The sequence below is a fragment of the Eupeodes corollae genome, chromosome 1 (genome assembly GCF_945859685.1).
Source record: "Eupeodes corollae chromosome 1, idEupCoro1.1, whole genome shotgun sequence".
Classification (NCBI taxonomy): Eukaryota; Metazoa; Arthropoda; class Insecta; order Diptera; family Syrphidae; genus Eupeodes; species Eupeodes corollae.
Window position 1 is genome coordinate 274,936,391 of NC_079147.1, and position 12,142 is coordinate 274,948,532.

At 35.3% G+C, this 12,142-nt stretch overlaps 1 non-coding gene across 1 annotated transcript; it reads right to left on the reverse strand.

The window, feature by feature from the left end:
- Window positions 1–4,345: 4,345 nt before the first annotated feature.
- Window positions 4,346–4,417, reverse strand: Trnai-aau (transfer RNA isoleucine (anticodon AAU)). The gene has a single exon. It is a non-coding gene; the product is annotated as a tRNA-Ile (tRNA).
- Between the last annotated feature and the right edge of the window lie 7,725 nt (window positions 4,418–12,142).

Consider the following 12,142-nt stretch of genomic DNA (forward strand, 5'->3'; position numbering starts at 1 on the left):
TTGATGGCAGTGGCAGCTGCAGTGGGTACCATCCATGTGGTGAAAATAATTTGGCTACAAATATCAGTGGTTCCCAAACTGTTGGGGGTAATAGAAACTTGTTTTAAGAATAATGCCGTCTGCCAGTTAAATTGTATAAAAAATATACAAAATATTAATGTTACAAACACTATAAAAAAGTTAAAATTTTGTCATACAACATTTCTAGTCTTAGTAATAAGAGTTTATTTATTGATTTTTTTGATTTTATAAGAAGATTCGAAATTATATTTTTATACGAAACATTTAAAACTGAAACAAACTTTAGCAATTATGAAGAGAAATTCCAAGACTTTGATCTAAAAATCGTCCCCGCCATAAGATGTCATACTAGAGGGAGAGCAAGTGGAGGTTGCATATTCGGAGTAAAGAAATAATTGAAGAGTTACAATTACTTTTTTAAGACTTTTAACGATACAATCTATGTAGATATAGGATTAGATGGAGAAACTTTTAGTATCATATCCTGCTATATCAACTGCAGCAATTGGAACTCAGATTTCGACAAGGTGAAAGAATGTGTTATGTGTGGAACAAGCTCCTCAAATTTGCTGATAGTAGGAGATCTGAATGGACGAGTGGGTACAACAGAAGGTGATGAAAACGAAAGAAGATATATAGTGAGACAATCCAAGGACAAGAAAAAAAATAATAAAGGAAATCAAATACTTGATCTTTGTAACTCTTTTGGATTCCAACTTCTCAATGAAACAAGTGATGAAGATCCACTTAGTGAACATATTTTTGTCGGAAAACAAGGAAGTTCTGTAATTGACTATGGACTCGCAGGAGAGAGGTGGAACTCAGTTATTACTGATTTTGAGGTGGAGCAAGTACCGTTTTCAGATCACATGCCAATTGTCATACACTATAACAGTGGAGAAACTGGAAATGAGGAAAGCGTGAGCCTAAAATTGATGCCAAAGCTACATTGGAAACAGTCAACATCAAATACTAACAGAAATCGTTTAGATATGTATCTGGCGACAAATGAAAACATAAATTTAACACCATCGAAGATTGCATTAAGAAAGCAGCTGCAAGGCAGAATAACTTTGACAGAAGAGGAATATTTAAACAGCCATGGTTTGATACTGAGTGTATGTTGGCAAGGAAAACAGCATATATTTGGCTTAATAACTATAGGAGAGATAACTTTGAATCTTCTAAACAGAAATACCTTCAACTGAATCGGAAATTCAAATCGTTGTGTAGAGATAAGAAAGTAACTCTCTATGAAAGCAGCTGGAGCGGATAGACTACCTTCCGAATTCTATAAATATGGATCGGACATGTTGATAAACCGATTAACGGACATGTACAATATAATCATGGATACTGGAGTTATACCGAAAGAATTCAAGGAAGCACTTAATTTTTCCCATCCACAAAAAAGGCAATACACTAGACCCTGCAAATTATAGAGGAATTTCTTTCTTGAATGTATCCTACAAAATATTCACTTCAGTTTTGCATAGTAGACTTAGATTGTGGATTGATTCATACAAACTGTTGAAAGAATTTCAACAGCTAAAACATTGGTTTCTGAAAGGTGAATTTTCAACATTTCTTCAGATTTTTTACAAATTTGTTTCTTTTCTGTAACAATTGTTTAAAAAGGGTTGGGCTCGCTATCCCGGTTTTTATATTCCCCGTTCTTAAAATCCCTTTTTTTATAATCCCACTTTTGGCAATCATGTTTCTTATAATTCCGTTTTTTTACTATACCGTTTTTTATTATCCCGATTTTGAAATTAAAAATCGATCGATTTTTTGACAAGTACTTTTATTGCAAAATCGAAATTATAAAACAAATTAAAAAATGAGGTATGTTTATAGATTCATTTTATTGCAACCTTTAAAAAATATAACATATTACAAAGCGTTATTGACATATAGATTTTGAATGAATATTATAAACAAAAATGAATGTTTATGTACAGTAAAAACCAAACAAATAACGATATTATTATATTTTAGTCAAGTAATTTAGAATTTAACATTCAAACCTTTGACTCTTATTTTTATTGAGTTTAATGTACTTTTTTGTAAAAAAAAAAGGGATTGTCGGAATTTTACCGGATATTTAAAAGCGGGATTGTAATTGAACGAGATTTTGAATAAGCGGGATTTAAAAAAATCCGTATTTTAGAAGACGGGATTGTAAATCTTTTTTTTTCGGGATTTTTTAAAAACTGGATTTTAAAAAGCGGGATTCCGATACGCTCCCTTTGTATCATATTGTGTAGCGCATTGTTGGATGAACGGCAGTGTTAACAAGCAAAATTGCAGTATATGGGACGACGCTGACCCTCACGAGGTTCACCAGATGATAATGCATTCTCAACAAGTAACCGTTTGGTGTGGATTTTGGTACGGTGACGCAATTGGTCCGTACTTTTTTGAAAACCACTTAACTGAGGCGGTAACCGTGAACGAGCACCACAAAAGTGTGATAAGTAATTTTTAGGGCCCGAATTGAACAATATGGACCTAGACCATATGTGGTTCTAGCAGGATTGTACTACGTGCCACACAGCAAACGCCCCTATTAAGAGCTCTAGAAATAAAACACATATCATTTAAATGAACACCACATTTAAATTTAAATGCAAGCATCGATTCTTTTGAGATAATTTTCGAACACTTTTTGACACATACTTAGCTGTATCTTAGCCATAACTTGAAGATTGTTGCTTTTAAGTGATCAAGTTATAGGTTTATCTGCATAAACACGATCTATCGCGTAGCCCCACAAAAAAGTCCAGGGGTGACAAAACGCATGATCTTGTTGGCCAGTAGATATCACCACGACTACAACTTACCCAGCCAGGAAATGTCTCTTGCATTAAAGCCATATTTGCTCGAATTGTGTTGTATTCTGCAATAAAATGCGAAAAAGAATAGGTTATCATATAAACATAAAGCTCCGAATTGACGGTGCAGTCGTTACATCGTCATTTTCAAAGAAGTAAGGTCTAATCACAGCTATAGACAAAAGATCGCAACAAACAGTGATTTTTGTGGGCGTAATGGCATCTGTTCAATTACTTGACGATTATCAGAACCCCAAATACGAACATTTTGCAGACAATTTTGGTCGAAAAATCCCCGTCCACCGTTATTCAAGCACCCATTCGACATACATATATGAGTTGCTGTGTGAGCAGGACTTTATATGGATATAGGTGCAGATCCAAATGCAAAATACGCCATACTGTGCCCTAAGACAGTCCTTACTCCTGAGAACGACGAAGAATCAACACAATTTTTCATTTAGCTCGGTCAATAGCTAGATGTCTCCAGTTGCGCACTTCAAGTTGGGTGAGGTCGCTTTCCACTTACGCTACCTTATCTGTGGTCTTCCTCTATTGCGCTGTCTTGTGGGTGTGGATAGGAAGACTTTGCCGGGGTGGAGCATTGGTTTTTATGGACCGAAGACAAAAAGAACTCTAAGTTCTTCTGATTATGTTAATGTCGTTGGCGTATGTCAGTAATTGGACAGACTCTTGAAAAATAGTGCTTCCAATGTTGACGTGGGAGCTCTGCACTATTTTTTCAGGGACGACAGCGCATCAACTTGTCTTAAGTCTTTTTTGACCTCGAAAGTTGCGGTTAAGTTCTTTGGAATCAGCAGCGCGAATTTTCCATGGTCATTCAGGACAAAGGGACGAGTTTGGCAGGGGTGCCAACAAAATGGTCCTGTCATATATGCGGCCTTGAACTCGATAAAAAAAATGGTGGGTATCGATTTGATGTTCTTGGTTTGTTTCCAGGATCTAAAAGTCATAACCATTGTTCAGGTTTGTCCGAATTTAGACCATTTATTTATTTCTTATCATTGTTTTTAGTCTTCACAAACCTTATTTCGGTCTTCAAAAAGATGTCTTTTCTCAAATTTGTATTTATTTTTCTCACTACTTATGTTGTTTAAAACAAAAATTATCACGGACCTGCAGACTCAAAAGAAATTATTTTCTTATAACGCCGAGAGAATGAGAGGGGGCACATATTTTATCCTAGATTTTGAATTTAGTGAACTTATTTTAAATATAATTTCAATTTCCAAAAACCTCTTAAGAATGTCTGAATATATAAAATCACAAAATAATATTTAATTAAATATTTTTAAAAGTCGAGTTTGAGTTCACCTCGATAAATTCTAGAACTTTTGCACACTTTCAAACCCAGATCTCTGTAAAAATAATATTCAATTTGTGTACTCAAACAAAAACTTTTACATTTCAATCCCGTTCAGGGATAAATATTTTGTTTGCTTTTAAAGACAAAACAAAAAATAAATCCTTAGCAGAACATGGTTTCGATCCACGGACCTCTGGGTTATTGGCCCAGCACGCTTCCACTGCGCCACTCTGCTTGATTTTTTAATAAAAGTATGTTTGTTTTATTAGACAAATTTCAAGGCTTTTTGTCGTTGATATAGAGAAGCTTGAAATTGTTTCTTATCCAAAAAGAAAAAATTGAAAAATAAGAATTCAAAACACATATTTTCTATACAATATTTTTTCTCTGGTGAAATTTATGGTGTGACTTTATTATTCTCAACGTGAAATATTTTATTTTGAATGACTACAAATCCATTCCAATTCCGCTTCTTTATTTTCTAGATAGGTAGGTATAATTTTTGTGTAAACAAAATGGTGAGAGATTTTCCTTGAAAATCTTTTAAAAGAAAACAAAGCTCTTAGTAGGTGGATACACTTTATATGTCAAAGGTGAATAAATACAAAAATAATATAATTGAACCATTTGGCTGGAATAAAACAACCGCACATTATTTTTCGTTCCTTCAATAATAAATTCCCATCATAAATAAAAGAAAAGAAAATACTGAACGAACACAAAACTCATTCAAATTGAATAAATGCAATTTGTTCGAATAAAACTTTTATACTTTTATACCCATCCATGGCTTAAAAATTTTGCTCTACATAACTCAATTCAAAATGAAAGAAACAAACAAACGAAAAACGAAATTAAGTCTGCCATTTTGAATGTTTATTGAAAAACTCAAGCTGAATTAATTTAGTTCATCCAAAATTGAAACGAACCGAAACTAATAAGCAGAAGTTTTGCCTTGCTCTCTTCCATATTTCGTAGTATTCGAATATAATAATCTCGACATTTCTCAAACAACCCAAACCAAAGCCAGCACTAACCAACCCAACCAAACAACTTGAAGTTGGTAACGAGTTCCGGATGTAAATTAGATTTCCTGTCAGATGTCACAATGTTTATCGATTCAAACCGATGGCACGCATTAAAATGATATTGTCAGCACTTCAGCATAAGCATCAGCATCAGCTTCATCTTCAGCTTCAGCATCAGCATCAGTTCAGCCAATGTTTTCCATCCAAATTCAACAAACAGTAGACAAATTAAATTTTCTCTCTGGATCTGGACCCGAATACGCCGCTGCTGGCCGCCCGCATGCTGCCGCCCGCTGAGCGTTTTGGATGTAATATTGTCATAAAATAAATTTCCGGTAGCAGGAAATTTCTATATAACAACCTCACACTTGAAGGAGAGCTCTTGATAGAACATCAGAAGTAATGTGAAGGATGATACTTGATTTGTCATTGTTGGGTCTTGACTTTGGAGTGAGAGTTTTATATATTTGTAATAAAAAGATATAAGTTCAACTTTTAAATAAGAGTAATTAAGCGTGACTTGAGATTCTTCTCTTTTATTTTTCTCAGAAGTTTGTGGTTCGAGAAAAATCAACTACCTTCATTTGTCAATGATATCTAGTTTTGTGTTTGTAAATAGCAGAGTGGGGAGGGAAAGGACGACTTTGAAATCGAAAAATAAATCATCCAACGACTTTTTGAAAATATTGAAAATTTCGGGTTCTGCTATAATATACGTACTTTAAAAAGAGGTGCGAGGTTGAATTAATGCAAAGTCTCTTTGTATCTATGGTAAACCTAAGTATTGAAAGTGATTTGGAATTTGATTTGGCTTTAGTTAAGTTTGCCGTTGGCAGATGGTGAAACTGGGGCTCTCGGCTGGTTTTCTCAAAGTCATGAGAGAGCATCCGGGTCCACCACCTGTAACAAGCGATGGGGGTTGGTATCAGGGTCATGTCAAACTCATCGCTTGTAACGATCAGAGGTCGCGCGATCTCTATACGCTTGCTGTCGGCATGCTGGGCGAAGTCTGGCCAGGCGCAAAACTCCAGGTCGTTGCAAAAGAAGATATTCCTTGCAGGACGAGTGCTCACGCATGGATTCCGAAAGAACCCTCTTGCCCAGATGAAATTAGTGAAATTAGGAAGGTCGCAAAACTGGAGGAGCCAAAGGGTCTTTATCGAAGTGCGATTTTTGTAATCAATAAAGACTCTGTGGCTTCTCTGGCGCGAGATAAGGGCGTGATAAGATACTGTTTATAAAAAAGATGAGGTAGACGCTTCATGCCAGCCTCCACAACCCTCTTTGTAGGCTGTGTCGCAAGACGTAGGGGGTCCCAGTGCTGCTATCACCTTCCCATTCTTGGATGTGGATGATGATGTACCTGGGCCCTCTTCGGTCGCAGCAGAGTCTTCTTCCGAAGCTGTGTCGCAAGACGTAGGGGGTCCCAGTGCTATCATCACCCTCCCATCCTTGAATGTGCTTCTGTCGCAGCACAGTCTTCTTCTGAAAACGTCAAAAGTGTATCCCTAATGGAAACCGATGACTCAAACGATATAGCTCTTCCCAGTGAGGAAGAAGATGGACTATGAGGTTCCTCTTCGTCTGATTTGGTTGAGCTGGATTTAACAGTGGTGGAGGTTGATCTGCCTATTTGTAGCCAAAGACCTATTAACCTATCATCATTCATTCTCAAAACTCTGGAACGGTTGATTGATATCCATACACCTAATAGCATTGATAAGAGACTTTCAATGTCTCAGCATGCTTACTGCAAAGGGAAATCGGTAGAAACAGCCTTGCACACTCTGGTAAGAAATATCGAATACTTCCTAGAGCAAAAGGAATATACTATGGTGGCATTTCTCGATATTGAGGGCGCTTTCAACAACGTCGACACATCCGCTATCACTTCTGCTATGACGACCCTAAACGTTGAATACCCACTCTGTGAGTTGATTAATCTAATAATGATCATCAACTCTAAGATGGGGTACTTTTGTACGAAAAGGTCTGTCGGTAGAGGCACTCCGCAAGGTGGTTTTCAGTCCCCTCTCCTGTGGAACATAGTGGTTAACGATCTGCTAATATCCCTTGAGAAGGAAGGCTATAGAGTGGTTGCATATGCCGATTATGTTGCTATCGCCGTCACAGGGGAATACCTAATACACTGAGAGACTGCGGACAAAAATCAGACCTCGTTCTTTTTGCACGGAAATACAAGATCCTCCTTCAACAAAAGGTGTGCCACTAATTTTTACCAATGAAGCCAAATATCTTGTTCTGATATTGAAGGAAAAATTAGGTTGGAAATCTTATATTCAGAAAAGAGTTAAAAAAGCTACAGCAGCTCTTTTCCCTTGCAAGAAAGCCATAGGAAGCAAGTGGGGTTTTCAACCTCGCATAACCTATTGGCTATACACATCGGTCATCCGACCAATACTTATGTACGGGGTTGCAGTATGGTGGACTGCACTGGGGAAAGTCAAATACTACGACAAACTCAATAGAGTCCAACGCACTGCATGTCTCTGCATAAGCGGGGCATTGAGAACCACACCCTCAGTAGCGTTCGACAATCTCCTCCATCTGACACCCCTTGACATCTTCAGTAAACAAGAAAAAAGTGGCAGCGAGTACAGCTATAAGACTCAACACCTCATCTAAATGGACAAACAATAATGTGGGGCACTCCATCATTTTGAACCTCTTTGGTTCTATACCAAAGAACATAGACTACACTATTCCTAAACCCCTATTTGAAAAAAACTTCCAGGTATCCATTCCATCCAGAGATGAATGGGAAGACAAAAAACTTCTGGATAACAAAAGTATTCATTTTTATACATATGGATCCAAGACAAATGATGGAGTTGTGTACTCAGAAAAGCTTTATCTAAGCATCTCTTTCCGCCTTTGTAGAGTCTTCCAAGCGGAAATTTTAGCGATCAAAGAAGTTCTCTCCTGGCTAAGAGCAAACGTGATATCAACTTCTAAAATCCGCATCTTCTATGACAGTCATGCTGCTATTAAATCTCTTGATGGTGTCTCAACCAACTCTCAAAGGGCGAGGAAGAAGAGGAAACCATCTCTCACCTTCTCTGGACTTGCCCTGATCTTTCAGTAAGACGCAAACTTCATCTGGGAGACTACTCTTTTGATAATCCCAGTGATCTATAGCTAAAAAGGATATCAAATATATTTTTCTCTTTATAAAAAGCTTTGTCTTATTTTACGGCACCCTTCTCGAGCTGGAGATAATTTGGCATGTACCAAATTATCTGTAAGGTATTGTCAGAAGTAAGCATGCTCAATGAAACTCAGTACTGTTTGCCCGATACTGAAGAAAGTAGACCCTCCAAACTGCACCAACTAATAGGGCATCAGTCTACTTAACATCGCTTACAAAATCTTATCTGCCGTAATATGAGAACGTCTAAAGCTCATCGTCAACAACCTGATAGGTCCTTATCAGCGTGTTTTTAGACCAGGAAAATCCACAATCAATCAAATATTAACATTACGGCAGATCATGCAGTTTTGATTTCCCGGGACGAATTTTCAGCCTCATGATTTTTGCTTCTCTCTCCACGTTTGGTGTCGTTTAATGAAGATCCATGATCTTATGAGAGAGTAAGCAAGCTCTTCTGCGTAATCCAAGTGCTTTAAAAGGATGCCAAAGTCCATTCGATCTCTTCGCTACCTGACATAGAAATATCTTTAGCTTCCCATAAGAAGTCATTGTTATTTGTCCAATTTTTCAAATTGAAAAATTCGAAATTTCTCGCCGTTTCAAGGTCCCTAGATTCGAAATAAAAGATTTGTACAAAGATGTATGTGCGCCCGTATATGCGTAGCGTACGTTCGCGACGATTTTTCGTTGTCCATAGCTAAAGAACCAGTAGAGATTTTGTTTGCAGAAAGATGTAGAAATGGCTCTGTAGAAAATTGCGTGGATGGTTTTTTTTACCATAGCAGTTTGGAAAAAGTTGACAATTTTGGGTAACCCTTAATATCTCACGTACCAAAAGTGTTAGAGACTCGAATTAAATTTTATATAATATATTCTAACTTGATAGCAAACAAAATCAAAAAAAACTAAAAAAAATGTGTTCAAATCGAAAATTTTGCGAATTAAAAATGATTGTATCTCCAAAACAATTTTGTGCAACGAAAAATAAAGTTTTTAACATCTGGTAAAATGTTGATAAAAATCGAATTTATAAAAAATAAAAACTTAAAAAAAACCTTACTCAAAGTTAGTAAAAATTGATTTTCGACTCAAATAACTTTTCAAAACTTTGAGATTTTGGCTAAAATCTAATTTTATCTTATGAAAAATATTGCTTAGAACATTCGATAAAATTTTTTGTAAAATCGAATTAAATGTTTTTGTACAAAAAATAAAAACCTAAAAAAAGTATTTATAAAAGTTCGTAAAAATTGATTTTCGACTCAAATTTCTTTTCAAAAATTAAAAATAAGGGTTTCAAACTAATTTTATCTCACAAAGAATATTGATTTCGATATTCAGTGAATTTTTGTAAAGAATCCAAGAGTCTATTTTTTTCATAGAAATATAAAGCCTACAAAACACAGTACGAACATTTAGTAAAAATGATGTTCGGTTCTCGATATCACGTAAATGATAGAAGGTATTGACTTCATCAAATTTGTATTTGTTAATATAAGAAATAAAAACTTTTTAGAAATGCTAGTAAAATTGGTAAAAATTGGTTAACGACTAAAAAGTCTCGTTAACAAAAATAGATTTTGAAACAAACTGTTTCGTCATTTGCAAAATGTTGTTATTAATTTTTAAATTTTTTAGAATAATTTAAGTGACAACTTTTTAACAAAACACAAAAACCTACTAACCTTTTAAGCAAGAAAAACTACAGACAGGATTTGAAGTTATCAACGTGGGTCGCATCCCAGCCTCTTTTTGTTAATTTTTTGTAATATTTATTATTAAAGGCAGTTTTTTTTTAATAAAAATATATTGATTTAACTCGTCAAATACTATGAAACAGCTTTTCTTTAAAAATTAAATTAAAACAATTACGAAACATACCATTTGAAAATGTTTAGTTGCCACCAATAGGAAGTTTTTAGTAAGGGACGCTTCCCAGCACCTTTTTTAAATATTGTCCAACATTGAAAACATGTTTTTCTCGCATCTAATATCTTGTAAGATATTTAATTGACAGCTGTCAAATTTATTTTTAGCTGTCAACATCAATTGTCAAATTAATATTAGCCAACAAAAATAGCGACAAACACAAATCTTACGTTCCTCTTTTGGGACACCCTTTATAAGAGTATATAAGGACGTGTGACCCAATCGTGAATTCTACTTCCTTCCTAATGATGACAGGCACAACATAATTCAGCCTCCACCCAACTTCCTCAAATTAAATCACTTTCAGCAGCTGCCGGGCGGTCGACGAACGGCGGCGTTTATATTATTCACTCTCTAAATAACGCAAAATACCATTTTTACGAAATATATCAAAGAAACATATCACTCTCTTGGAACCCTAAATATACTTTTTTCTTTTTATTATAACCAAGAACTATACAAGAAGAAGAAGAAGAAGAAGAACAAAATTTACTATTCGTAAACAAATGCATATATCTTGTTACTCTTTCGTAATTGCTGTCCGCTTTCACTTTCTCAGAAACAATTTATTGTAAAATATGTATATCTTAATTCTGACCAAAAACAACCCCTCTGTGGGTAGTGGGCTATATAGTGGATGTGCCCCAATGGCTTTACCTCTGCCTCAGCCTATGTCTCTGATGTGCTTATAGCTTAGATCCTGGAACAGAACTGGGACTGTGGAATGAGATAACCACACTACGTGTATTGTGGTTAGTTTGAAATGTAGCTCTAACTATATCCTATAAAGCTTGAATGTTGAATTTGCCCAGAAAATATAGGTTAAGGAAAGCTTTGGTTATCAAATGGCATGGAAAAAGATTAAGCGGGTTGTTGAAGAAAGCAATTATTGTTGTTTCAAAATATGTAACTATATGTTTGTATATTAGATAGCAAAGTAAATATCCATGTATGAGTATGTTGTGTGTAGACGTTGTGTTTAACTTAATCTGAAGTAATCAATGTTAGTAGTCTTTTGTTGTTAAAATGTATAGTTTCAAAGTAAATACCTATTATAAGAATATAGTGCATATCTAGCTATAATATTTAAGGTACGCAAAGACAAATTTCTTAAAGGTACACGCTTTGTAGATCAGAGCAAATAAACTAGCCAACAGAAGATGTACTTAAAGGATACCTTGGTATGAAATTATACTTAGTAGAATTCAACTAGGTATAAATTATTATCAACAAAGGAACACAAATAATTTGAATATCTTTTTGAGCTTTTCTTTTCTGAGAAACTATTCAAGGACATTGTGCCTATACATTTGTCGAACAATACTCGTAAGGACTGATTTTACATGCGATGGTTTTCTTAGAACTATTGATAAAGTGTTTTATTCCGAAATGAAAAAAGCCTAAGATTTAAACCTCAATTGAAATAAAGATATTGAAGAACGTCGAATAAGTTGTTCCGCATTTTATTATGTCTGTCTGTGTGTACTTTGACCTATCTTTTCACGAAATAAAACATTCCTTCTAGTCGCGTCCCAAGAAACCAAAATTAGTCGAGAAGAAGCAGCCGGGTAGTCGGCCTTAAAATTTAAGCACACGAAGTTCTAATTTATCTTGCTTGTACCTATGCTTTACAATATTTTAAAATATTAAACCAAAAGTTAAAATTCAAAAATACAAATTTTTTAAATCTTAAAATATTATAAATCATCGATGCTTTAGAAGCAGTCTTTTGGATGCCAGAAACAGATGAGACGCCGACAAATGACTCGCTCGTGACCAGCACTTAATAATAGCTACTCCGAGAAGATCCGCTAGACTTAAGGATTCCACG